The sequence below is a fragment of the Schistocerca gregaria genome, chromosome 6 (genome assembly GCF_023897955.1).
Source record: "Schistocerca gregaria isolate iqSchGreg1 chromosome 6, iqSchGreg1.2, whole genome shotgun sequence".
Taxonomy (NCBI): Eukaryota; Metazoa; Arthropoda; class Insecta; order Orthoptera; family Acrididae; genus Schistocerca; species Schistocerca gregaria.
Window position 1 is genome coordinate 445,512,107 of NC_064925.1, and position 27,445 is coordinate 445,539,551.

A 27,445-nucleotide genomic window follows, 5' to 3' on the forward strand; every position below is an offset into this window, starting at 1 on the left:
AAACTCTTCACGCAGTATCGTATCTCCCATTTCATCTTCAAATACATCCTCTTCCATTTATTTCCATAATATTGTCCTGAAGTACATTGCCCTTGTATAGACCCTCTATATACTCCTTCCACCTATCTTACCCCTAGTAAGATAAGGCTCTACATCCTTACATTTGTCCTCTAGCCATCACAGCTTAGCCATTTTGCACTTCTTGTCGATCTTGTTTGTGAGACGTCTGTATTCCTTTTTCCTGCTTCATTTACTGCATTTTTATATTTTCTCCCTTCATCTATTAAATTCAATATTTTATCTGTTACCCAAGGATTTCTACGAGCCCTCGTCTTTTTACCTACTTGATCCTCTGCTACCGTCACTACTTCATCCCTCAGAGCTACCCATTCTTCTTCTACTGAATTTCTTTCCCCCATTTGTGACAATTGTTTCCTTAGGCTCTCTCTGAAACTCTGTCCAACCTGTTTGTTCAGGTACCATCTCATTAATTTCTCACCTTTTTGCATTTCTTCAGTTTTAATCTACCGTTCATAACCAGTAGATTGTGGTCCGAGTCCACATCTGCCCCTGGAAATGACATTTTAATACCTGGTTCCTAAATCTCTGTCTTCCCATTATATAATCTATCTGATACCTTATAGTATTTCCAGGATTCTTCCACGTGTTGAACCTTCTTTTATGATTCTTGAACCAAGTGTTAGCTATGATAAGCTATGCTCTGTGCAAAATTCTAACAGACCGCTTCCTCTTTCATTTTTCCCCCAATCCATATTCACCTACTATGTTTCCTTCCCTCCCTTTTCCTACTCTCGAATTCCAGTCACCTATGACTATTAAATTTTTGTCACCCCTCACTACCTGAATAATTTCTTTTATCTCATCATACATTTCATCAATTTCTTCATCATCTGCAGAGCTAGTTGGCAACTAAACTTGTACTACTTTAGTAGGTGTGGGCTTCGTGACTACCTTGGCCACAATAATGCGTTCACTATGCTGTTTGCAGTAGCTTACCCGCGCTCCTATTTTTTATTCATTATTAAACCTACTCCTGCCTTACCCCTATTTGATTTTGTATTTATAACCCTGTATTCACCAGACCAAAAGTCTTGTTCCTCCTGCCACAGAACTTCACAAATTCCCACTATATCTAACTTTAACATATCCATTTCCCTTTTTTAAGTTTTCTAACCTACCTGCCCGATTAAGGGATCTGACATTCCACGCTCCGATCCGCAAAACGCCAGTTTTCTTTCTTCTCACTTGGGGTATTCAGATAAGTACACGCTAGTTTTCTTGCCCCCTAACATAAAAGCATAAAGAGCAGCGAAGTACCATATGTTGGAAGTTACTTGGCGTGATGGACGTCTGGGGTTCTGATGGGAATATTTTATATGATATCCTGGCTCATGGTGCAAAGATTTTCTCTGTAGCGAATTTATTATTCTCAGGTAATTGAAGAAACGATTTCAGCTTCGCCTGGTCTTCTTCTTCCACCCTACAGCCTGTATCTCGCACCCTCTTCTGATTTCCATCTGTTTCATTCGGAGGGAGAGGGGGCGGCGGAGGGGGAGGGGGGTGTACAGTCAGGGGAAAGCAGTACTCACAAATCATACCATCCAGGTTACTTGCAAATTCGTGCAATAGCTCAGGATACAGAGTATATAAAAAACTACAATAGTTTCTGAAGAAGAAATCAGTATTTGGAAATAACGTGTAATTAACGATCTAACTGAATATTCACGAATTGTGTAGTATTTCCAGGCTCTCAAAATATGTAGACCATCATCTCAAGAATATTAAATGGTTATCTAATGTACCCATCATACTGCCTGTGTTAATTATGAAATACAACCCAGTGCAACGTAAAGTAATTTCTGATGGTGAAAGTACAGAACTATTTCATTCGTTAGGATTAATACTGAAGCGTGATTATTTGATATTTTGGGGCAGAAAGGATGGATGACCTCTATGGTCATTGAACTGGACTATCTGTCAGAATGGCCTACAGCTCGGTTACATGGTTGCAGCGGTGTATTGTGTTGATATCATTTGACATCCCTTCATGAAAACTGCATTTATTGATAATCTTTTATTTCATATCACAATGTAACAGCTGTGTGGTGTTTGGTGGCAACTCTCTTGAAAACTTTGACGAACAGAAAGAGGTATGTTTTCGGAGTTAATCACGCGAAATCTTGTGTACATTACACTGTTGCATACTTGTTCGAGGCTACGGTTTGATTCCATTCACAAGTTGATATGATAGGACCCTTGAGAGTTGTCGGTAAATAGTGAATTGAAAACGTCACATTTTCAGATATTCTGTGGCCTGTTTGACATATGACAGTGATCCTGCCCAGCTGTCAGGATAAAATAAGATGGGTAGCATTTCATGAGGTACGATTTATCCCGTGTAATTATCCGTGTCTACATAAATCTAAACTATTACTAAACTACAAAATATCTTCTACGTGGCTCCAGTTTAGTAAATGGCTCTCCTGTTATCACAGCAGCATAGTTACTGCGTTCAAATGCATCTAACTGCGAATATTTTCGCATTTTTGTGCCTTATATTTTTTTCCATCTTGCGGTACTGCCATAGGGTAGACAACTATTGCTCAATTATGCAAACATTCTGGAAAGATGCCCGATTCCCACATCATTCCACATAGTTTTAATGCACGGATATGCCATAATAATCTACTCGTTGCCGATTGGTCGGCTATCTGAAGATGCGGAGGAAACTCGGAATAAAGATGTCGAAAATTACCGAGAAGGTTTTACGCGAAAATATTCCCGTGAGAAAGCGATTCATGACGTATTCCATCGGCTTCGGCATCTTCAGATGCACTGATCTCGAGATTTCAAAAGATGAAAATTGAAGAGTGTAAACAGATGCCACCTGAGGTAAAAGATCTACTTTCCGAACCATCTCCCAATGCACAAGGCGACAGCGACTTTCTGATAGCGAAAACGACTCAAGCTACAAAAATGACTGCGTTGTCGACTGAAAAATGTAAAACATTGAATAAAACATTTCAATATGTTAATGTCGACATCTAATTCGTTAGCAACAACTTAAAAATACTTTATACCTGAAGTTGCACTCGAATCGGCTAGCTTACCAGTATCTGATACGCCAAATAGGATCTGGCCTCTCGAATTTTGTAATTCCGACTCCACAAATCTAAAAATATCACATTTTTTAAGTATTTTATATCCATTTTTGTATTTGGTACACACTACTGACGCAAGGTTGCCAGGGAGCGGAAGGACCGATCAAAATAAGGATTGAATGTCATTCGTATTAAAAATTTTACTAACATTCCTAAGGAAAAGTAATTTTGCCAATTAGTCAGACAGGACGTTGACATATTAATACAAAACCCCTCGATTAGTTACTACCATTTAACAAAAGTTACTGATAATCGATAAAGCAATGTCTTCAAGAGATCTTAAGGTTTAATTACAAAACTCAAGAATGCCCCAAGTAACACTGATTTATAATAACGAGACAATAATCCGCACAGACGGTGAGAGACGGCGACAACATTTCCCGAACAGGGCTATGAATGGCAACAGAGTTCGCCCACACGGCTGAGCGGCTAGGGGGGGCAGAGGCACGAACCATCGTCCTCCAAGGCAGGAAGCCAGTGACAAATGTCAGTTTGACAGGAAGTGGCCCGTCGGCTGGGAACGCAAAGTCGCCTGCAGTCAGTCTCACCGTGGACAGCAGGACCAAAGCTATTGCAAACAGAATCTACCGATGCCATTTTAGTAACCCATTTCCGTGTATGCATGCTCTTGCGGTAGCGTTTCCGATTACTGATCAAAAGGTTCTCAAGGACAGGTTCCAACCACGCTACTGCTTACGTTTTGAATAAAAATCTTCAATAATAGCGGCCCAGTACTTCCGGTATAAGAAGTCACTCACGTTAAGACTTGTCTAAAAGGGCTGTGGAGGGGACACAGGTTCATTCCCTCTCTTACCTTTGTGGTGGGAAAATGCCCCTAAAAGGTGGAGAATCAGCAATGATGAATGGTCCGAGGACGAAGAATGCAATGGAAACCACTGCATTAAAGATATGTGGCATGTAATTGAAAAAGAGTCATGATGATTTCACTATTGGAAAAAGATTCCGGACTGTTCCCCATTTCGAATATCCTGGAGTGGACTGCCAGGTAGGAGGTCACCTCTATAAAAAGACTGAATAACCAAGGATAGAGTAATGTTCTATGAGGGAGAGGAACGTCAGTTGTTTGAACTTGGTGGCGAATCAAGAAAATCTGCAAAGGGAAATTCTATTGCTTATCCTAGATATAATGGGGATCGATTTCTGGTCAGACTACAGGAAAACACCAAAAGCAGCCGAAAATGGTGTAGCAGGAGTACGATTCATTATAAATAGTAAGGTAGGACAGAGGGTGAGGTATTGCGAACAGTTAAATAATAGGGTTCTCTCACCAGAATCGACAGCTAAACAACACAGACATCAAAAGTTCAAGTATACTTGCAGACGTCACAAGTAGAAGAGGAAGAGTTAGTGAGAGTATATCAGATTAGTGAACGGGCTATTCTCTTCGTAAAGGGGGATGAAAATATAATACTCATTGGCGACTGAGTTATAGTTGCAGGTGAAGGAGTAGAATATGGGCTTAATAGTGTATGGTCTTGGTAATTAGAATAACGAAAGAAAAGATTAAATCAGTTCTGCAATAAATTTCTGCTTATAATAGCGAACACATGGTTCAAGACATAAGAGGAGGAGGTATACTTGCAAAAGGATAGGAGATATGAAAAGATATGAGTTGAATTACGTCATGGTCAGGCTGAGATTCCGAAACCAGATATTGGATTGTCAGGCTTCCGTAGGAGCAAGTATAGACACACATCACAATTTAGTAATGCTGAAGAGTTCGGTCAGTGTGGCCGAGCGGTTCTAGGCGCTTCAGTCCGGAACCGCGCGACCGTACGGTCACAGGTTCGAATCCTGCCTCGGGCATGGATGTGTGTAATGTCCTTAGGTTAGTTAGGTTTAAGTAGTTCTAAGTTCTAGGGGACTGATGACCTCAGATGTTAAGTCCCATAGTGATCAGAGCCATTTGAATGCTGAAGAGTAGCCTGAAGTTTAAGCAGCTACTCAGAAACAAACAATAGGAAAAGAAGTAGGATGCGGAAGTGCTGAGGAAATATATGCCAGGAGGTCTCTGAGGGCACAGATACTAAGGTAATGAATAGCTCAATAGGCATTTCAGCGGAAAACGAATGGACATCTTTAGAATCACAAAAAGGGATAGGTGCAAGGAGTGCAATGAAGATCTCCATGTGGGAGAGTACTTATTCGATGATGTTACAGAAGAAGTAACAGGAGTCGATGGGGAATAGATAGGGAATCCAGTATTGAAATCAGAACCTAAAAGAGCTCTGTAAGGTTTAAAGTGAAATAAGGCAGAATGGATAGATAAAACTCCATCGGAATCGCTAAAAATCTTGCGTAAGTGGCAATAAAAGGACTGTTCACGTTTGTGATTATAAATGACAGTATACAACCAGACTTTCTGACAGATATCATTCACAATATTTCGAAGACTGCAAAGCCGACAAGTACGAGAATTATCGCACCATCAGCTTAACAGCCCATGAAAACTGGTTTCCGACAGGAACAATATAAAGAAGAATGGAAAGGAGCATTGAGGATATGTTAGATAATGATCATATTTGCTGTAGGATAGGTAAAGGAGAGGCAGTCCTGTCATTTCGGTTGATAGCGGAAGCAAGACTGAAGAAAAGTCGAGACACGTTTATAGGATTTTGTCCACCTGGATAAAGTTTCGACCATATAAAATGGTGCAAGAATTTCGAACTTCTGAGAAAAATATGGGTAGCCTGTAGGGAAAGACGAATAACATATCGTGTGTATAAGAACCAAGAGGAGCAATAATGATGGAAGACAAGGAGCGAAGTGTTCGGATTAACAAGGGTGTAAGACAGGGTTGTAGTTTAGTTTCATCTATACTTTGAAGAAGCAATAAGGGAAATAAAGAAAGTTTCAAAAGTGGAATCAAATTTGAGTTGGAAGGATGTCAGTAATAAGGTTCGCTGATGACATTGCCGTCTTCAGTGAAAATAAAGAGAAACTATAGGATCTGTTGAATAGAATAAATAGCACTGCAGAGGTTGCCCCGAGAGGAAATCTAAAAAATATGAAAGTAATGAGAAGTAGAAGAAATGAGAACAACGATGAGAACTGCGATGACGAGAGGAAGTCTACGCCAGTTGATGGAGTTCGCCATTCCTCTCCTACGCCAAACCTTTTATCTCAGAACATCACCTGTACCCTACGTTCTCAATTATTTGCTGATATGTGTCACTCACCCTCTGTGTTCCTCTACTGTGTTTACTCTCTAAGTGCTTCAAATGGCTGCAGGCACTATGGGACTTAACATCGGAGGTCATCAGTCACCTAGACTTTAACTACTTTAAACTAACTAACCTAAGGACAGCACACACATCCATGCCTGAGGCAGGATTCGAACCTGCGACCGTAGCAGCAGCGCGGTTCTGGACTGAAGCGCATAGAACCGATTGGCCGCAGCGGCAGGCTCTACTCTCTACGGTTGCCTCTAGTACCATGAATGTTATTCTCTGATGTCTTAACAGATGTTCTAACACACAGTCCCTTCTTCCTGTCACATCTTCCGTACATTCCCTCCTTCATCAAATCTGCAAAGAGCCTCCTTACTGCATACCCTATAAGTCCACCTAATTTCCAACATTCTTCCATAGCACTTTACCTCAATTAATGCTTTCATTGAGTTCTGTACCGATTTTCAAACAGCATGTTTCACCACAAAGCTGTGCTCCAAACTCATTGCTGAACCTATTAGCTTTGTTTCTGTCATTCCTGCTATCAAGCCCATTTTCTCCCTTAACAATTTCTTGTTCTCCTCTGCCTAATACCACATTCCAATCGCGAATGACTATTACAATTTTATCTCTCCTTACGTAACAGAATTGTCTGTTCAGTATTCTCAAAGACTTTTTCTGTTTCTTCTACTGCTTGCGATGTTGGCATGTATATGTGAACAATTGTTATCCATGTTTCTGTGGTGTCTAGTTTGATGACAGCAATCCTATCATTGAACTGTTCGCACTAACCCACTCTCTGGCTTACCTTCCTATTCATAATGAATCGTACTCCAGTTATACAATTTTCTGATGCTACTGATATTACCTTATACCCGTCTGACCAGAAACGTCTTCTTCCATTTCACTTGAATGACGCTAACTATATCTAGAGCGAGCCTTAGCATTTCCCTTTGCACATTTTCGAGCTTTCGTAGCAAGTTCAAATTTCTGGCATTCCCTGCCCCGACTCCTGGAACGTTACCCTCTCGTTGGTTATCCAGTCTTATTCTGGTGGTGATCTCCCACAGCAGTACAGTTCAGGAGATCCAAACGGGGAACTAGCCTGAGATTGAGACCATCATGACACTTTCTCAATTACGGACCACATGTACTGTAGATACACGTTATGTGCCCTTCATGCAAGGATTTCTGTTGGCTTCTGCATTCTCGGGCCGTTTATCACTGCTTATTCTTTCGACTTATAAAGGCAGTTTCCATCTCTATTGCTAAGAAGGAGCCCTGAATGTGGGTGCCATCTTACGCCGGAAATTAATAAAAATGTAAGCAGTGGCGAGGTTCGTGCCCGGACTCAGGAAGCTCTGATTAGTTGTTACAGATGCTACACATACACGATGCGTGACTGTCTGCTAGTGCCAACTTTATGTCTTAATTTCAGGAAGAAATTGCATAGATAACGTACGTTTGGAGTTCAGAATTGTCTGAGCAGGAAAGAGTGGCTACATTTGTGATGTGCTGCAGACAAAAGACTTACAAGATTCTCCGAGGAATCGGTGATGAAAGAAATACATAGAAAACACTGACAAGAAGATGGGAGAGGATGGCAAGACATCTGATAAGTTATCAGGAAATACCTCCCATGGTACTGGAGGCAGTGGTAGAGCGTAAACACTGTAGAGGAAGGCAGAAACTGAAATACGTCCAGCAAATGACTGAGGGCGTAGGGAGCAAGTGCTACTCTTGAGACGAGAAGGTTGGCACAGGAGAGGCATTCGTGGTGGGCCGCATCAACTGACGTAGACCTCCTCACGTAGCCGTCACCTCGTGGTCACCGACGATTCCTGTCTAAAATTTACTGTACATATACAAGCCTGGTCCACGATTTTTGTTTCTGAAACAGCATATTCTCCATCTAGGTCGTAACAGGATAAAGGCAAAAACGTGACCTTTGCGCAACCATGATATTAATCCACTACCTTTTTTGTATTGTCGGTAAATTCAAAATGCAAACTGTACAATGACTTAGCCTTTCAGGAATGCTGTGTTGGTAAGTATTTCCATGCCTCACCTAGAGAGTGAAGTTATTTTCACTCGGACGAAAAATATTATCCGGGGTAGTCAGGAACAATCTGGAAAGCTTGTAATGGTGTTGCATGGTAGGATGTGCTGAAAAATAATTGTTAAGTAGAAAAACCGATTAGTTGCGCCTTTTTCAAGTTCACTGACGTTAGCCGATCAGGCCGCTGCGCGCGCAAATTCAAGCGGCCCAACAGATACCGTTAGTGTCAGCCAGAGACTGCAAGTCCAATTTCTGTATCACTTTGCTGTAGTGTTTAAGGGTACCAAACGAAGAACACTTTTGGCGACTCCGTATCTGGTGGGATGCTTGAAACTGTGTGAGCAATGCTAATGAGGTCGGAAACGGCGCGACGAATCTAATTTTTCCTTAACTGTTATATCGCATCTCATCTTGTCTTCATCTCCCTTACAAGGTGTTCAGATTTTTTCTTACCTCCCTGTATATTAGCACGAATGAGTAGATGATATAGAAACGTTTGTGTAAACAACGATAGGAGAGGGTGATGTTCCCAACATCAGAAACACTGAATTTACATTAACACCAAGCTTACACTTCCTTGGTCTTAAGATTAGCATTGTAAGTAATAAACGTTGCTTTGACGTATAATTACACATACTACTATACGTAACACATATTGTCACCCCTTTAACACACGAACTTGTTCCATTCAGACCCACGATACAAAGAGTTGTCAAACTTTTATCTTCCACAGTTTCAAGAACCAACATGTAAATAACCATAATTTACCCATACAGGGTCGTCCATTGATCATGACCGGGCCGAATACCTCACCAAATAAGTGTCAAACAAAAAACTACAGAGAACGAAACTTGTCTAGCTTGAAGGGGGAAACCAGATGGCGCTACGGTTGGCCCGCTAGATGGCGCTGCCATAGGTCAAACGGATATCAACTGCTTTTTTTTTAAACAGGAACCCCCCCAATTTTTATTACATACTAGTGTAATATTAAACAAATATGAATGTTTTAGTTGAACCAGTTTTATCGCTTTGTGATAGATGACGCTGTAGTAGTCACAAACATATGGCTCACAATTTTAGACGAACAGTTGGTAACAAGTAGGCTTTTTAAATTAAAATACAGAACGTAGGTACGTTTGAACATCTTCTTTAGGTTGTTCCAACGTGATACATGTAGCTTTGTGAACTTATCATTTCAGAGAACGCATGCTGTTACAGCGTGATTACCTGTAAATACTACATTAATACAATAAATGCTCAAAATGATGTCCGTCAACCTCAGTGCATTTGGCAATACGTGTAACGAACGACATTCCTCTCAACAGCGAGTAGTTCGCCTTCCGTAGTGTTGGCACATGCATTGACATTGCGCTGACGCATGTTGTCAGGCGTTGTCGGTGGATCACGATAGCAAATATCCTTCAGTCTTCCCCACAGAAAGAAATACGGGGATGTCAGATCCGGGGAACGTGCGGTGCATGGTATGGTGCTTCGACGACCAATCCACCTGTCATGAAATATGCTATTCAGTACAGCTTCAACCGCACGATAGCTACGCGCCGGACTTCCATTATGTTGGAAGTACATCGCCATTCTGGCATGCAGTGAAACATCTTGTAGTAACATCGGTAGGGCACTACGTAGGGAACCAGCATGCATTGCACCATTTACATCGCCATCGATAAAATGGGGGCCTATTATCCTTCCTTCCATGATGCCGCACCAAACATTAACCCTCCAAGGTCGCTGATGTTCCACTTGTCGCAGCCAACGTGGATTTTCCGTTGCCCAATAGTGCATATTATTCCACTTTACGTTACCGCTGTTGGTGAATGACGCTTCGTCGCTAAATAGAACGTGTGAAAAAAATCTGTCATCGTCCCTTAATTTGTCTTGTGTCCAGTGGCATAACTGTACACGACGTTCAAAGTCGTCGCCATGCAATTCCTTGATGCATATGGTAGAGGTGCAATCGATTTGATGTAGCATTCTCAATACCGACGTTTTTGAGATTCCCGAATCTCGCGCAGTCTGTCTGCTACTGATGTGTGGATTAGCCGCGACAGCAGCTGAAACACCTATTTGGGCATTATTATTTGTTGCAGGTCGTAGTTGATGTTTCACTTGTGACTGAACACTTCCTGTTTCCTTAAATAGCGTAACTATCCGGCGAACGGTCCGGTCACATGGATGATGTCGTCCAGCATACCGAACAGCATACATAGCACACGCCCGTTGGGCATTTTGATCACAATAGCCATTTATCAACACGATAACGACCTTTATCGCAATTGGTAAACGGTACATTTTAACACGGGTAATGTATCACGAAGCAAATGCCGTCCGCACTGGCGTAATGTTACCACGTATTTAAATGTTTGTGATTATTACAGCGCCATCTATCACAAAGCGAAATACGTGGTCCAGCTGAAACATTCATATTTCTTTACGTACTACAGAAATGTGTAATAAAAAATGAGGGTTCCTATTCCAAAATACGCAGATGATAACCGTTTGAGCTATGGCAGCGTCATCTAGCGGGACAACCATAGCACCATGTGGTTTCCCTCTTCAAGCTAGACAAGTTTCGTTCTATGTAGTTTTTTCGTTTGACGCTTATTTCGTGAGGTAACTGGCTTCGTCACTATCAATGAACCACCTTTATACCGATATTCATACTCTAACAACTGTGAACTCCATTGCAGAGGTTGCTAACTACATGTTAGGGTTTCATCCGATTGCATTTGGGTATGGAGCATGGGCATAACCATTTTGTATATGCCTCTGAGCTACTGTAGCGAAAAGTGTGAAGCTGAAGTGTATTCGCAGATTTTTCACTTAATGCTAGTTTTCGAAATTTCGTAAGTAGTGTTTTGTGGGATTATGGCGTCCTTCTTCAAGTGATAGACAATTGACCTCTCTCGGTATTTTCATGACGTTCTTCCGAGAATAGAAAAATAGTCGCTATTTCTGCAATACTTCTTTGTATACTGCAATACACAACTCATCAGAAGTTCGTAATATCATAGAGTTTAGCACAATAATCTCCTATAGTACACCCAATATCTTATTAAGAAATTAAAGTAACTGCTTCTGAAATTAAGAACGATTTTGGTTAGTTACGAAAAATTACAATACAAAGCAGCCTTTCTCCTAAGTGCCAATCTTGAAAACAAAAACAGAGTACTTCCACTCTGCGAGGCATTCTCTGGATGAGACCATCAAGTTTATCTTGGGGTATGAGGTCCCTCTCCTCAATGGCAGCTTCAGTGAGGCCCTGAAGATTGTCAGATGTATTCGGATGCTGTGCAGTGACCACCTTCAGCAGGCCTCATGCATACTCATTTGCAATCATGTCTAGGGGCTGGGATGGACAATGCATTCGTTTGATGCTGTGCCTTTGTAGGTACCGAGACACTGCCAGAGTACGTTGCAATCTTTCATTGTCATCGACTAGGATGAAGTTGTCACCGACGTCACTGGCCTTACAGTCCTTTGTAAGATCTCTTGGAGGTATCGGGGACGAGTCAAATTACCTTATGTGGAAATTAATGTTGGAATTAGAGGGGTCCACCATCCCATCATTATTGGCTCACAGAACATTACACTTCCACGTGCAAACGGATGGACTTCCTGAAGGTAACGACGTTCCTGACGCCGCCTGACTCATTTCCAAACCCTAACACGTCTAGTGACCAGTCGCAAACCGATCCTGGTCTCGGCAGCAAACATGACATTAGTCCATTCTGCTATGGTCTAATGTTGATGTGAAAGAGCCCAGGCCTTGCGATTGTGTCGGTTCCGTTGATTCAGTCCAAAACTTTTCATTGGGCTTCTGAAATGACGACTACCCTGATGCAATCTTCTATGCACTACTTGATCTGAGATATATATCACTTATGCCCGAGAGGGATCTGTTGTGGTTGGCAGGAGAGCCAACCGTGTTTTTCTAAAGGTGGCCGAAATGCACGCGTCTCAGCTCACACAGGCTGGCGTGAGGACTGGAACATGACAAGGGAATTAGAATTGAGAAAAACGGACGTAGCTGGTGGAATACGTAACTTTAGTCCTTTAATGACGAACGTCGCTCTTTATGGTACTTGATTCACAATATCAATAGTACGGATACTGGCGCGTTGCTAGGTCGTAGCAAATAACGTAGCTGAAGGTTATGCTAACTATCTTCTCGGCAAATGAGAGCGTAGAAGTCAGTGAACCATCGCTAGCAAAGTCGGCTGTACAACTGGGGGCGAGTGCTAGGAAGTCTCTCTAGACCTGCCGTGTGGCAGCGCTCGGTCTGCAATCCCTGATAGTGGCTACACGCGGGTCCGACCTATACTACCGAACCGCGGCCGATTTAAAGGCTACCACCTAGCAAGTGTGGTGTCTGGCGGTGACACCACAGGATAATTTCCAACATTTGAGGCGGTTGATGTGGGGCGCCAGCAAGCCGACAACTGCACAATTGGAGGAAACGTTCCTGCATTGGTGTGGCCTTACGAGGTCTATCGTTCGCAATTGCCGTCCATCTGTACTTTGTTCGCACCTTAGACACACCACTCTGAGTGACATGTAACCGATCGGCAACATTTTGCTGTGTATAACCTCCTGAAAGTAAAGCCACTGTCACTCTTCCATAAAAAAAATGTTGTATGCCTCTACGTTGTATGTTACTGCAGTGATGAACACAAACTGTATGAAGCTGTTGTTGATAATGGACCGCTCGCCCCGTGCTGCTGCGCCAGCGGTGTGTTTACATGAGTAGGAAACGGCCACAAAGCATGCCAGTAGTAAATCCCGTCCAGTATATGGACTCTAACTGGATAAGGAATGAAGTTCGTAGGTCAATGAGACTTCTAGTATCGTAGAATACATTTTACTATTGCATTTCAAATTTTTGTTTAGCAGTGTACTTCGAGCCCAACGCTCAGAACTAAAGGGCTCCACTAAAGTCACGCCTGGATACGGCGAAAATTTCCAGAAAGCCACAGAAGACGGACAGGTATGGCGTAACTGAAATTGTATTGTTTACATACTGGCAGCTTCTGGACGCCGTCGAGCTCCAGTGGCGTAAGATACTTGCGAATACTTAGAGCATTGTCACTCAAAAAAATGGGATTGTTATTGGGCTCGACAGCTCGGGAATACAGAGCGGAACCTGAAGTAAGCCTCAAAAATATAATATTTGTATCATTACATTTTCACAAAATTATTGCCAAGATAAGCAGACAAATTAATCGCTAGTATAAATCGCCCTCAGTACCGTGACTTATGACTCGCGAATATATGGTGAAACGACTATAAGTTCCTTTTCAAAAATGTAAGTTTCATGAGTATGTAATATCGTAATACAACAGCTACAGAAACACTATGTTGCTCTCTTTTAAATACTCAAAGTAGAGGAAAAGTTGCACGAAGTCGCTAAAGTTTGATATAATTATCAGAAATATATTAAATTTAGCGTAATTGAAGGCTGTATGAGAAACTGTCACAATAAGTCGTCATCATCGAACCACAAATTGCAAGTTACAGCAGCGTGTTCAGATGTTTCGTAACAGACTGAACAACCAATTCCTAAAGAAATCTATTTAGTCATTTAAGATTTCGCTGACTGTTTCCTCTTTAAAAAAAAATTCGATCTCCTCCATAGTATCCATGAACATCACCTTTGCGCAGTACTCAGCCGTTTTTATTTATTTATTATGAATCTCACCCAACGTGTTGTTATTCTGTAACAAATACTTCTTGATGCTGTCTTTATTACTACCGTTGTGTGTATGTTACCTAATTCTTTTCCTGGGGGGGGGGGGGGGGGGATTTCTCAAGTTGCTACTGACGTAATTTATTGTCAAGCTTAATAATGATTTGTATCCCCATTCTAGTTTCTTAAGACGGTTTACTAACGATTAATTTCTGTTTCTTTTTAGGTTATTTACTAATATTATTCTTAAGTCTGTTGTATACAAGTTAGACCTCATTGCTATTATATCCGTTACGTTTTGCGCCTTCTTCCAAAATGTTCAGTTCCTTCTCAATGTTTTCTGCATTTAATCAATGCAACACAGAACTGAAGTGAACCCATTTATGTACTCTCAGGTGTGTGTTAGTGAATGTAAATGAAGATTTTTCTAAAAATGGCAGATAATAGATTGTTTCATCTCGGTGTACAGTTAGGTCAAGAAAATTTAAGGACAGCTCAACTTCAAATTCTACAGTAAACTGAATGCGTCGTTGCATACAGTCAAATTTTTCTGCAGTATTGTTAATTATATCACTATCACCGGCAACTAATACAACAGTGTCATTTACCTAACTGTTGTAAATAATTACTGTATTTCAGATATCAGTATATTCATTGATAAACTTATTTTCTAGATTTTTCAGGAAAATTTCAGCCAATGTACGAAATAATATATTTCCCAACGCCAAATCTACTGGTTGTTGATAATTTTCTCCATTGTATTTCAAGTGAGTTCAAGTAAGAACTCTGACATTTCCTTCTGTTCAATTAGATCGTCTTCCATTATCTTATTTTATTATAACAATTTGCGCCTAATGACGTTAAAAATTTCAGAAACAGGTATGCTAGTATACAAATTCACAACATTAAGACAGGCAAAATATGCACTTTTCCGTACTAATATGCTTTTTGTTTCATCTACAAACTGGTTTGAGCTTTTCGCAGAGAAGGACTTTTCGTAACCTGCTATTTCAGTGTAGGTACAACTCACTTCGTTAATTGATTGATAAAAAAAGAAAGCTTGATATTAGTTCTGTTTTCATCATGTGACATTCTTCAGCGTTCAAGTAACATTATTACAAATACCGTCACAACCAATTTTTAACCCCTACTATTACCTCGCTTGTGTGATGTCCATTATATATGCTGGACTACAAGATTTTTATTATTCTTGGCCTTAATTTGTCTTACTTTAACCCGTAATAATCTCTGTCTTAGTTGTTTGTATATTTTGGCTCTCAGATAATATACGCCGACCTATAATCCTTTGCATAAGAGAACTAATAGTGGTGATCAAAACTTATCGCTTTGGGTCATATCACAGACTTCAGTACTTTATATATATATAAGGAATGCAAATTTTTATCTTTTTGATCTCTAATTGTGAAGAAAAGCTTTAAAATGTTTTTTAAACTGTGCACCAAATGAAATTATATAAAATTCAATATTTTTGCATCGATGCTCCCTATCACTCCAGCTGTAGCTTCCCTAAGTTTTCTATCACAGTCATTTTACTTTGTATTATTTTATTATTATTTTACGTAGCATTTCTGCCAGAATTTGTTTCATATTTATTTATATTTTCTCACCACTGATTTTGACCTTCGTATACCTACTTCCTTAGATGCTGGTTTGCGTATTATTTGCAGTTCATAATTTTGTAGCAGTTGCCGATTATGTCACACATCTTCATACTAGATGCTACTAGATGCATCTAGTTTTGATTATATGCGCTGACCTCCTGCAGTTGACATATACGATGTATAATTACTTTTATGTGATAGATAAAAGAAAGTTATTGTATGTTAATGCTTAATATTTTCATTAACTGTACACTCCTTTTGTATACAAAAAATTATGATATCTCATAATCGCCACGACTGTAAAGCCAACTGGTGGCATTCTTCACATCACACTATCACTGCACTGTGAAATCAGCTTGCACTTGCTTGTTATTATTCAAGCTTGGCTAGGTACTTTGTACCCACACAGAACAGTTCGTTTGGCTTATGAAGCACGAATGATTTTTTTGTATTTCTGGTGAGTGCTTTATTACAATGTGTAATGTACATCTTGTGGTATTACCATAATGTTCATTCTCTGATACCAGTTTTTTTTAGTTTTTTAGCCATTGAACATGACGAAAACCAAAACGCGTAAGGTATATTAAGTGAATAAATACTGTGGTTAAGATATGTAAAAGTGTATGAATACTCCTTTATGTGTCATCTCGGAGTATGTTCCAAGATCCTGCAACAGATGGACCTCAGTTAGAATGGACAGTAGTTCTGTGGATCACTTCTGCTACCTTCTTTGCAGACCAATGTCGTCTTGATTTTATCCAAACTATGGACACAGGATTTTTTTCAAATGGGGTGTACTTTATGTTATAGTTGAAATGCGAGCTAACACAGCTGCAAAGTATGTTTCCGGTCTGACAGGGGGCCCTTCTGTCCATGAAGCTTTGTTTAATATTTGCGACTTTAGCCGTTTCATAGCGCCACTAGTGTCTATCTCACTCATTGTTTTCAGTGGGTTGAGAGGAAAACTGGGATAATACTTGAGTATTTCCCTTAGTATACGACAATTTGTAAGTAGAGTTTAGTATTTCTTGTTTTTATTTGCTACCTTCCAGTGTTATCCGCGTTGTAATTTATTCTTGAAATGTAACTTAACTATAATATTTGTAGGTATTCCATCTAAATCGACGTCTGAAAATTTGTGCCGGACTCGGACTCGAACCTCGAGCTCCCAGTTATTACTAGCGGGATCGACCCAGACTTCCGTATGTCATATCTATTTCTTTTCACAGCTTTCAGGAATAAATTTCAATATTTGAAACTGTACTTCTTCACCAAATATAAAATAACTTTGGAACCCTTCAAGAGTGCTTGTTAGAGTACTGCACTTATCAAGTTGTCTGCTCATCCGGACAAACTGCAAGAACAGATCTATCGGTCCAATACGGAAGTCACAGTACAGCAAGCCTATGGCCTTAGAGCCTGCAGGTGTCTCCGTCGTCGCTCTTCTGGAGACCACCAGCCAGTGTTCATCTGCTGCCGGGGCCAGGGAAGAGCAGCGGTTGGCGACCGCTGACGAATCGGCTGCTGTGTTCCTGGGGAGTGGCTATTTGTCAGCCACGGGGAGTAGTCTCACGAAACGCGCTGAAGAAGTAGAACAATCCTTCCGTTTAGAGCGAGGGAGGTACTTGAAAGAGGACACTCGGGACCTGGCAGCGTGTTTGGAGATACGCTTTTCCGTAGTTATCGTCTTTGTCGCAACATATTAAATGAAGTATTTAACATGCCCGAACTCTGTCCCTTCCCTAAATACGTACCTCAATTTCACATTCCGGGTAGTGCTGCTGTCTTGCGATAGGCGTAGAAACGCTTCAGTACTATTCAGTCGTCTGTTATCAGTGACGCAATTACTTTCTTCGTTTATACATTACTTTTCAAAAACCAATTTTCTTCTTCATCTATCAACTGACAGTAAAAGATTATTTGAATAGTGCGTCCCGCTTGTTTACGTTGTTTACTCGTAATCGTTTCGCCATAGGTAACAGCGATTTTCGCTCCTAATGAAATCCGAAATTCACCCCTTTCCGCTCCATCCTTGCAAAGGCTTCTCATACAAATTGGAATAGCGCAGCAATAACGCTGAATAGGTAACTTAATAAAACGTCTCCCGCTGGTGAATGACTAATATTATGCGTTTCGGAATAATCCATCATCATATAACTGTGAAACAGTGCATGTGCAGTCACATGTAAAAGCAACAGCGCTGTCATGACATCTCACAAAAATATCCGCGGTTATTAGTGAAGGACACATACCAGATACACCGAGTTTTGAAGGTGAACTGAAAATACATGATGCATACATAACTTGCGCAGACAGATTTACAACATCGGTAGTGCACCCTAAGTGGCGCTACACAGTGTCAAGTGACAAGTGTAAGTAGGCTGTTTACGTTTTTTATATTGGTAACGCCACGTAGCGCTCTGTATGAAAATCACTGGCTGTGCTGTGTGCAGTGTGTGGCTGGTTGGCATTGTTGTAATACTCGCCATTGTAGCGTTGGGCAGCTGGATGTTAACAGCGCGTAGCGTTGCGCAGTTGGAGGTGAGCCGCCAGCAGTGGTGGATGTGGGGAGAGAGATGGCGGAGTTTTGAAATTTGTAACACTGGATGTCATGAACTGCTATATACATTATGACTTTTGATGATATTAAGGTAAATACATTGTTTGTTCTCTATTAAAATCTTTCATTTGCTAACTAATCCCTATCAGTAGTTAGTGCCTTCAGTGAATCTTTTATTTAGCTGGCAGTAGTGGTGCTCGCTGTATAGCAGTAGTTCGAGTAACGAAGATTTTTGTGAGGTAAGTGATTTTTGAAAGGTATAGGGCCATTCTTCTGTAGGGATTTTTGAAAGTCAGATTGCGTTGCGCTAAAAATATTGTGTGTCAGCTTAAGCACAGTCATGTACAATTTTTCTAAGGGGACTTTTCACAATCAACTACCTGTCTGCTACAATTTTCAAAGAATTACATAAAATCATACAGACAGAAAGATCCAGACGACAACATAAACTATTAATGTAATTGATCTGGTGGCTTATAGCGGCGATATGGCAGACTAAAATTTTTAAATTTTCTTACATATCTCAAATAAAATATTTTTTTATTTTTTGTAAGAAACTGTACAGATGTTTACGTTGTTCTCGTTTCACGATGAAAATAATTGTGATTGATGATCCATGTAACTACTTGACAAATTGAGTACCGCAATACTATTGTCTTAAAAGCGTCAATTCAACAAACATACGAATTAGAAAAATTTTATTTTACATAAGTAAAATAATCAGCTTACTTGCGTTACATAAGTTTCTCATGATGTTTTTTTCTGCCTGTTAATAATTTTTTTTGTCCTGACCATTTACATCACTTTCTAATTACTTATAAACATTCTGCAGTCGTTTTATACGAGTAATTTGATTCACACTTCTAACATTTATCTTCGAAAGGAGCTTTGATTTCTTGAATGTGATGAAGGTCACAGGGAGTGCCCGCAAATGTCCTTATAGGGAAAAAAATGCATATGCTTGTAGAGTTAGAGAACAAACAATTCCAATCAAAGGTCAAAAAACGAACCTTCATTAAAGATAAAGACTAAAAAGTAAAATTGTAGCAAAAGCCTCAAAACGGAATAAATAAAATAAGGCTTAAGTTCAAGGGACAGAAAGTATGACGATCAACTCCAGTGGTCTTTGTCAATGGTGAGGATTGTTCAAGTGATCAAGAGGCTTCTAAAATAAGATTAAAGATTTTACCATGGCGAATGAGACGCAAAAGAGATTAATTGTTCGACATGTCCAAGAGCTACCACGATGTGTGTGTACTCGCAGGAAAAACTAAATCTTTGTTTGCGATATCTGAAAGTGTAAATAGATTTAAGAAGAGTACAAAAAGATATGGACTACTTTTTATCTCAATATATTTGTTATGGGCATTCTTAATTAAATTTCTCATCAGAAAATACTGAACTGACAATAAATTGAAAGGAAAGACGGAATAACAACGCGTTTTCTTTGAAAAATGAAAATTAGTACTCTGTTCCTAAAACGTATTTTTAGAAATGCCAGTATAACTAACACTGCAGCAGAATCTTATCGAAACACTTTCAACATTTTCAAAGATATTCTAGTCGTTTGGTAAGGCTCTCAGTGATATAAAAGTTGCAGTCCAAACACAGTGGAATCTAGCACCACTACAAAGACGAGTGATGAACATAGTTGATTATGGCATCGAGATACACCTGGATTCACCAAAACTGAGAAGAATCGCAAAGACGTATTAAATTTTTCTGAGATTCTTTGCAGAATTTGCAGCTGGCCTCTTTCCTTTCTTAACCACGCCAGAACGTTAAGGCCCTAACAGTTGTATACCAATTTTAATGGTAGTAACTTTAGAGAATACCGCAGTTACCTTTAATGAAGTGCTGTTTGAAAAAAAAGCTGGACAAATAACCAGTTACATCTTGATTGGTTTTAAAAATGGCGCGAAAACTGGAAACTTGCTTAGATCGGAAGCGTTGAATTGTGGACTTCACAAAACAAACAGACAGCGTACTGTCTCGTATGAGTGCAGTACCCATGACGTACGATTAGAGTGAGTGTGTAGCGACCTGGGATGAATTGATCACATAGGCACAGCCTTAGATGAAGGCGACGACACCCTTCATTGGTAGGATACAAGAGGAAAACAGGACGAGTACAAGGCAGACTGCTCAGAAAATGGTCGTGCGACCAATCCTCGAATGTTGATCAAATGTGTACTCTTCTTAAAGCTATTTAGACATTCAGACATCGCAAAGAAAGCTTTACTTTCTCCTGAGAGTATATACATATCGTGGTAGCTGTTGGACAGGCAGAATAAATTTCTTTTGTACCTCACTCGTCTTGGGAAAATTTTTAACGTTATTTAAGACGTTTCTTGATCACTTGAATTATCTGCGCCTTGGCATATCCTATTGGAGTTGGTCATACTTTCTGTACATTTGAATTCATATTTCATTTATTCCATATAGAGGGTTTTGTCGTACAGATTTGTTTGATCCTGCAGAGCATTCAAAAATGCTTATAAGCCTTTACTTGACTGACATCAACTAACCCACAACAGCCTACTTGCAAAATCTGAAATAAAAGTGTTGAATAATCTACGAGAATACTATATTTTCTACATACTGAAATAGTAGGGATTTCCTACTTGTTCTCTTCGTCTGTACTCTTGATGTTGACGCTTTGATTTTCATTTCAAAGAAGTTTGTTGCGACATTTTTATGTGCTGAATGTGTCCTTCGGACGACGACTTCTTTCTCGGTTTCTTCATATTTATCCTGCAGATTTTATTTACTTTATTACTTAAGGGAATTAATTATATTGCTGTATTCCGTCTTTTCTAGAAGATTTCTGCACTTCCTTCTTTCGTCGACCAATTGGAGTATTCCACCTGTTAGCCAAAGTTTCTTCGTAGTTGCCGTCCTTCCACCTGCATTTGCTTCTCCAACTGCAGTTACTGCCCTGACGAGATGACCCTTCCGCTTCAGCTGAACTGCCTCCTAAGGAATTCATCACCTTAGTATTACCACCTTAGAGTACTTCAAATGCTCATCATTCCTCAGTAGTTCAGCATCACACTTCTTTCCTCATTGATTTTTTCAAGCGATTCTGTTAAACTTCACTCTGCTCTTCATAATTACTAAACTCTGACCTGAATCTGTATCTGCTCCTTGTTTCGGAATCTCTGCCTCACGATAATGTAAGCCAGCTAGAATTTTATCATGTCTCCATTGCACCACCTCCTCTTATTATTTTTCAACAGCATATGCTCTGTCACAAACTAAAATTTGTCGTCGAACTCGATTATAATTACTTAAACATGCCGAATTATGTCTTCTGTGTCATCATGTACTTTCTCTGTCTCTTCATCTTCCGCTTGTGGCATCGGCACAGATGCCTCGAACATGGTTTTTGATATTAGTTTGCTGTCGATTCTGATGAGAACAAGCCTATAACTCAACTGTTCAGAATAACTCATCCTCTCCTCTAACTTGCAATTCCTGTTACATCATTTTGTGGTACTGCTAATATGACCCTCTACCCGTCCATTATCTGCTTTCCATTTAACGTCACTGACCCCACTATGTTTAGACTGGTACTTTGAACTCCATTTTTCAGACTGATGACCCTATACTTGTCTGATCATGAGTCATTATCAGTTCTGCATTTCACTTCATTATACCCACCATATCTAGCCCGAGACTTCGCGTTTCATTTATCAATCTTTCTGGTTCCCATACCAAAGTCAGACTTCGGTCGTTTCACACTCTGACACGTAGAATGTTTGGATGGTTATTCACTCTTTCTGTCCTAGTCGCATCCCTCTTGGCAGTCCCCCCATAGAGATCAGAATAGGGGATTAATTAGAAATCTTTTATCAATGGACGGATCATCATGATATCTTTTCAATTACAATCCAGTTCCCCCTGAGGAAATACATTAGATGTCATTAATGCAGTGGTTACCTTTGCTTCCTGCATCCCCGTACTGTTGACCATTGCCGATTCTTATGCCTTTAAGGGGCAGTCTCATACCGCAACGGAAAGATTCTTCCCCCATCTGTGCGCGCCCCGCCTTCTTTGACTAAGGCGTTGGCAGAATATGGGCGATTCATTCATTATACCGAAAGCCACAAATTATTTAAAAACGGTCTTGATCGCAGCCGATGTTAACTTCTGACCAGTTTCGGCCCCCTAATTGCGGGCCATCCTGATAGTTTGCACCATCTGGATGAAGCCGATGGACCACTCTGATGATGGCCCTTAATTAAAAGGCCGAAACCGGTCATAAGTCAATATCACCCCCGATAAAGATTGTTTTTAAATAATTTTATGACACAAAAAATCTCTGTGCTCCAGAAATATTATACAAAAATTTATGGACGCCGGGAATCTCTGACCGTCATTGCAGTTGGTATTCATTCGAAACTAAGGGGGGATGTAACGGAAAATGTAAACATTTAATTAAAATATCATTACAGCCATATTTATTAATGAACAAATCAAAAATTTTGCATGTGCAAAGCAAAAGAGCTGTGTTTTAACGGAAAGATATAATAAAATATGAAGGATTAATATTTTGCAAGATATTTCAATTTTTCATTTTTTGTCTTTTTTATAAAAAAATTTTCGTAGTGTCCTGAGATGATTATAAGACCACTGAACAACAGTTATTAATTTACGGTACAAATTGAATAATTAACAGTTTTTTATTTTGCAAATCCAAAATTAAATTTTTTCTACATACAATCATCTAAAAATCAGAATGTAATTGCAGGATCTCGTATTTTTTAGTTGCGAACAGTTCGTGAAAATTTTATGTCATTAGCAATTATACTTTTGGAGAAAGGCCTTCTAAAAACGTAAAAAATGCTAAAAAGAGATAATGAGGTTCAAAGACTTTCTTCTCATACTTCTACATGTAATAAGCTTACCTCAATTTTAAAATCTTCCATACTGATACTCCTCATTCTCCAGGTTTATCTTCCGTCCTCTCCAAATGTGCCTGGCCTGTGTTTTCAGGTAAGACACTGATATGTTAGCTTTCTTGACCCTCCTCTCGTTGATGGTGTAAAATGGTGTTGTTTTAAACACACCAGCATCTACGCAATCCCTTTGCAGCACTTAAATTGTATTATTATTTCCGTTATTGTAAGATAAAACTGCATCTTAGACACCTGTTTTGAACACTTGAAGTACACAGAACGTCCTTCCGTCTTTCCGTGAGGACACTTGCTGAGTGAATCAGAGTGTGCAAGAAAACAGGTTCTGGTAATGAGTGTGTATGTGATCACGTCTCATTTCTGTTATTGAACTTACCCCAATCGTCTTTCGGACAGCTTGTGCATTGGGGTTTGGTCGGTGAGTAGTTTGTGGGAAGAAATTTCCCACACAGCACGCCTCATTGCCTTTAAATTATGTGCTCTTCCTGATATTACCCCATAAAATAACTGAAGAGAATCAACTTCTTTCAGAATAAGCCTGGCTTTTCCTCCTAGTGGTTTCCCGTCCTGAAGTCTTCACCTTTCTTCTCTTTCAGCAAGCAACGAAGCCTGACACCAAGCATCTTTTGGATGTGGCGAACACATTCCAGCTTTTCTATTGTTGTATTGTACGGATTTTTATCTGTTACAACATTTAACGAAGAGGAGTCCCTATAACCAAGGTATTTAGTATATCTAACATCATATTTGTCCTCTGATATGGAGGACATGCTCACAATTTGTGTTATAATAATAAAAAATAAATAATAATACATACATGTGAATGGAAAAAATTAATTTAAAGTATATTACAATTGCATTATTATAAATGTTGTGCTCGTACGATTTTTGACTAATCCGACTACCTCTCTTACATTTCGATTATAGACGCAGGCAGCAGACTTCAAGGACACCAGTGCATGTGAAAAATAAGAAAATCCTCCTTAATCGGTTCGATGTCACTTCAGTAGAATATACTCAATACTGATATCCAATCTTCTCTTATTTCGACCCATATAGGATACAAAACACTCGTAGCCCATCATACTCCGAGCCGCACTTCTTAACAGAAACTTCTACATATGAGAGAGTGAGAAAAACAAGAACATGTATAAAGACAAAATGAATTATGATTTTTTTCATTTGTCTGTGCCTTACTGCTCATTTGTAATTAACGTCTTTGCCAACGCTTAAGGTTGATCGGTGTTTCAATATTTTGTTTTTAATAAATTTTAACTTTACAATGTCCTGGGGATCTTTCACCAAGTACCTACACAATTGCCGCCGCACTGTACGCTGACATGGTATGGAGACATAAAGTGTTTTTTTTTTTTTCAATATACCTATTTATATTTGCCGATAGGGGTCCATGTCCTTTATTTGTCGGATTCTCTGGAATGGATATGTCAGCTTATTCTATGTATGTTAGAGTTCTACAAGAAATTAAAAGATTATATACATAATATGACAGTCAGTCACATATTTGAATTTAGCGCGCTGGCAATAATATTCAGTTTGTTTCGCGCTTGTACACTGGCAAATTTGGCGGCTAAGAACTAGCCGCTAACGGTAAACTTGTTAGCTGCTGCCGTCGCCCATGCGTGCACTCGTTTTCTTAGTGTTGATTTCGCACTGAATGTCACACTTTCATCTGAGTATCACGTATTAAAGAATTGCCATGGCGTTAGTCGTCATTCTGGGTTCAGTGGCTGTGTACTTATTGTTCAAAAGCCGACGCTGTGGCCTAATATCTCCATTTTTACGTACCAGGCCTCATTATTACTCGTCGTATGCGTATTTTCATCAGAGAGAACCCTGCCCAACAGGATCCGTCGTCGAGGCGAGTACTGGCGCGAACAACTATAGATCACTTATTAATGTATCAACCGTTGTCAGCCACGATACTCAGAAATTATTTCATTGCACACGCATAATGTCACCACACTTGACCATCCACTTGTTGAAAGACACATGTAGCTGTCCAAAACATAGCATAAACTGCTTGTTTTTAAAGTTCATTTCTTCACATGGAATTTGGTTTCCAATGCAAATTCGAACAAGTATCAATTTACACCAATATACATAAAATGATAGCTTATAGCTACGGCGGAAGTTCCATCCATCGCTTACGCTACCAGAATAAATTTCTTAAGTTTTAAATCGTCACACAATATTCATCAACTATGTTCTGTTACTATAGTTTGTTTGTTAGTTTTAACTTATCCTCGTTCACATCACATTTACAAATTAATTACATAACACATTATTATGATAAAATATCAGCTTATGATACATTTATACTTCATTCTATAAATAAATTATTCTCACATATGGGAGCTCATTTCTTCCTTAGGTAAACTGGATTCTGTTATCACAGTTTGTTTGTTAGTTTTAAATTAATTAATTAATTAATTAATTAATTACACACACTTTATAATACCATACAAGCATATGATACATTTATACTTTATTTTATAGATAGGCTTATATCATTTATGGGAGTTTAGACAGAGGAGGGAGGAAAACAATGGAAATAGGACTAAAACATCAAGATCGCTGGCTTAACTACGCTTCGCGCTGCATCCCTTGTTTGTGAGAGCAGAATGGAAATACTTATATACTGGTTCAAGGATGATGAAGAAATGTTACTCCTGCAGTCATGGACTAGTTGCCTAGGAACTTCTATCTCGTGGAAGTAATGTTTACTGACCAATTATTCACGTATTATCATATTGTTTATTCATGTGCTAGTGCAATTTATTTCAATTTACTTGTGACTTAGTGTGAAATATGACGCATTAACTATAGTAGACTTATTTTCTCGAATACCTTGAAATTTCATTATTCAAGTTTCATGTTGTTGTTGTTGTTTTTGTTGTTGTTGTTGTGGTCTTCAATACTGAGGCTGGTTTGATGCAACTCTCCATGCTACTCTATACCGTTCAAACTTCTTTATCTCCCAGTACCTACTGCAGCCTACATCCTTCTGAATCTGCATAGTGTATTGATCTCTTGGTCTCCCTCTACGATTTTTACCCTCCACGTTGCCCTCCAGTACTTAATTGGTGATCCCATGATGCGTCAGAACATGTCCTACCAACCGATCCCTCCTTCTAGTCACGTTGTGCCACAAGCTCCTCTTCTCCCAATTCTATTCAATACCTCCTCATTAGTTATGTGATCTACCCACCTAATCTTCAGCATTCTTCTGTAGCACCACATTTAGATAGCTTCAATTCTCTTCTTGTCCAAACTATTTATCATCCATGTTTCACTTCCATACATGACTACACTCAAACAAATACTTTCAGAAACTGCCTCCTTACACTTAAATCTATACTCGATGTTAGCAAATCCCTCTTCTTCATCGTCGCTTTCCTTGCCATTGCCAGTCTACATTTTACATCCTGTCTCAAGACAGTTTCAATTCCGTTCAACTGCCCTTCCAAGTCCTTTGCTGTCTCTGACAGAATTACAATGCCATCGGCGACCCTAAAAGTTTTTATTTCTTCTCCATGGATTATAATACCTACTCCTAACTTTTCTTTTGTTTGATTAGCTGCTTGCTCAATATTCAGATTGAATAACATTGCGGAGAGGCTGCAACCCTATCTCACTCCCTTCCCAACGACTGCTTCCCTTTCATGTCCCTCGACTCTTATAACTGTCATCTGCTTTCTGTACAAATTGTAAATAGCCTTTCGCTCCCTGAATTTTACCCCTGCTACCTTCAGAATTTGAAAGAGAGTATACCAGTCAACATTGTCAAAAGCGTTCTCTATGTCTACAAATGCTAGAAACGTAGGTATGCCTTTCCTTAATCTTTCTTCTAAGATAAGTCGTAGGGTCAGTTTTGCCTCACATATTCCAACATTTCTACGGAATCCGAACTTATCTTCCCCGAGGTAGGCTTCAACCAGTTTTACCATTCGTCTGTAAAGATTTAGCGTTAGTATTTTACAGCTGTGACTTATTAAACTGATAGTTCGGTAATTTTCACATCTGTCAACACCTGCTTTCTATGTGATTGGAATTATTATATTCTTCTTGAAGTCTGAGGGAATTTTACCTGTCTCACACATCGTGCTCACCAGATGGTACAGTTTTGTCAGGACTGGCTCTCCCAAGGCTGTCAGTAGTTCTAATGGAATATTGTCTACTCCGGGGGCCTT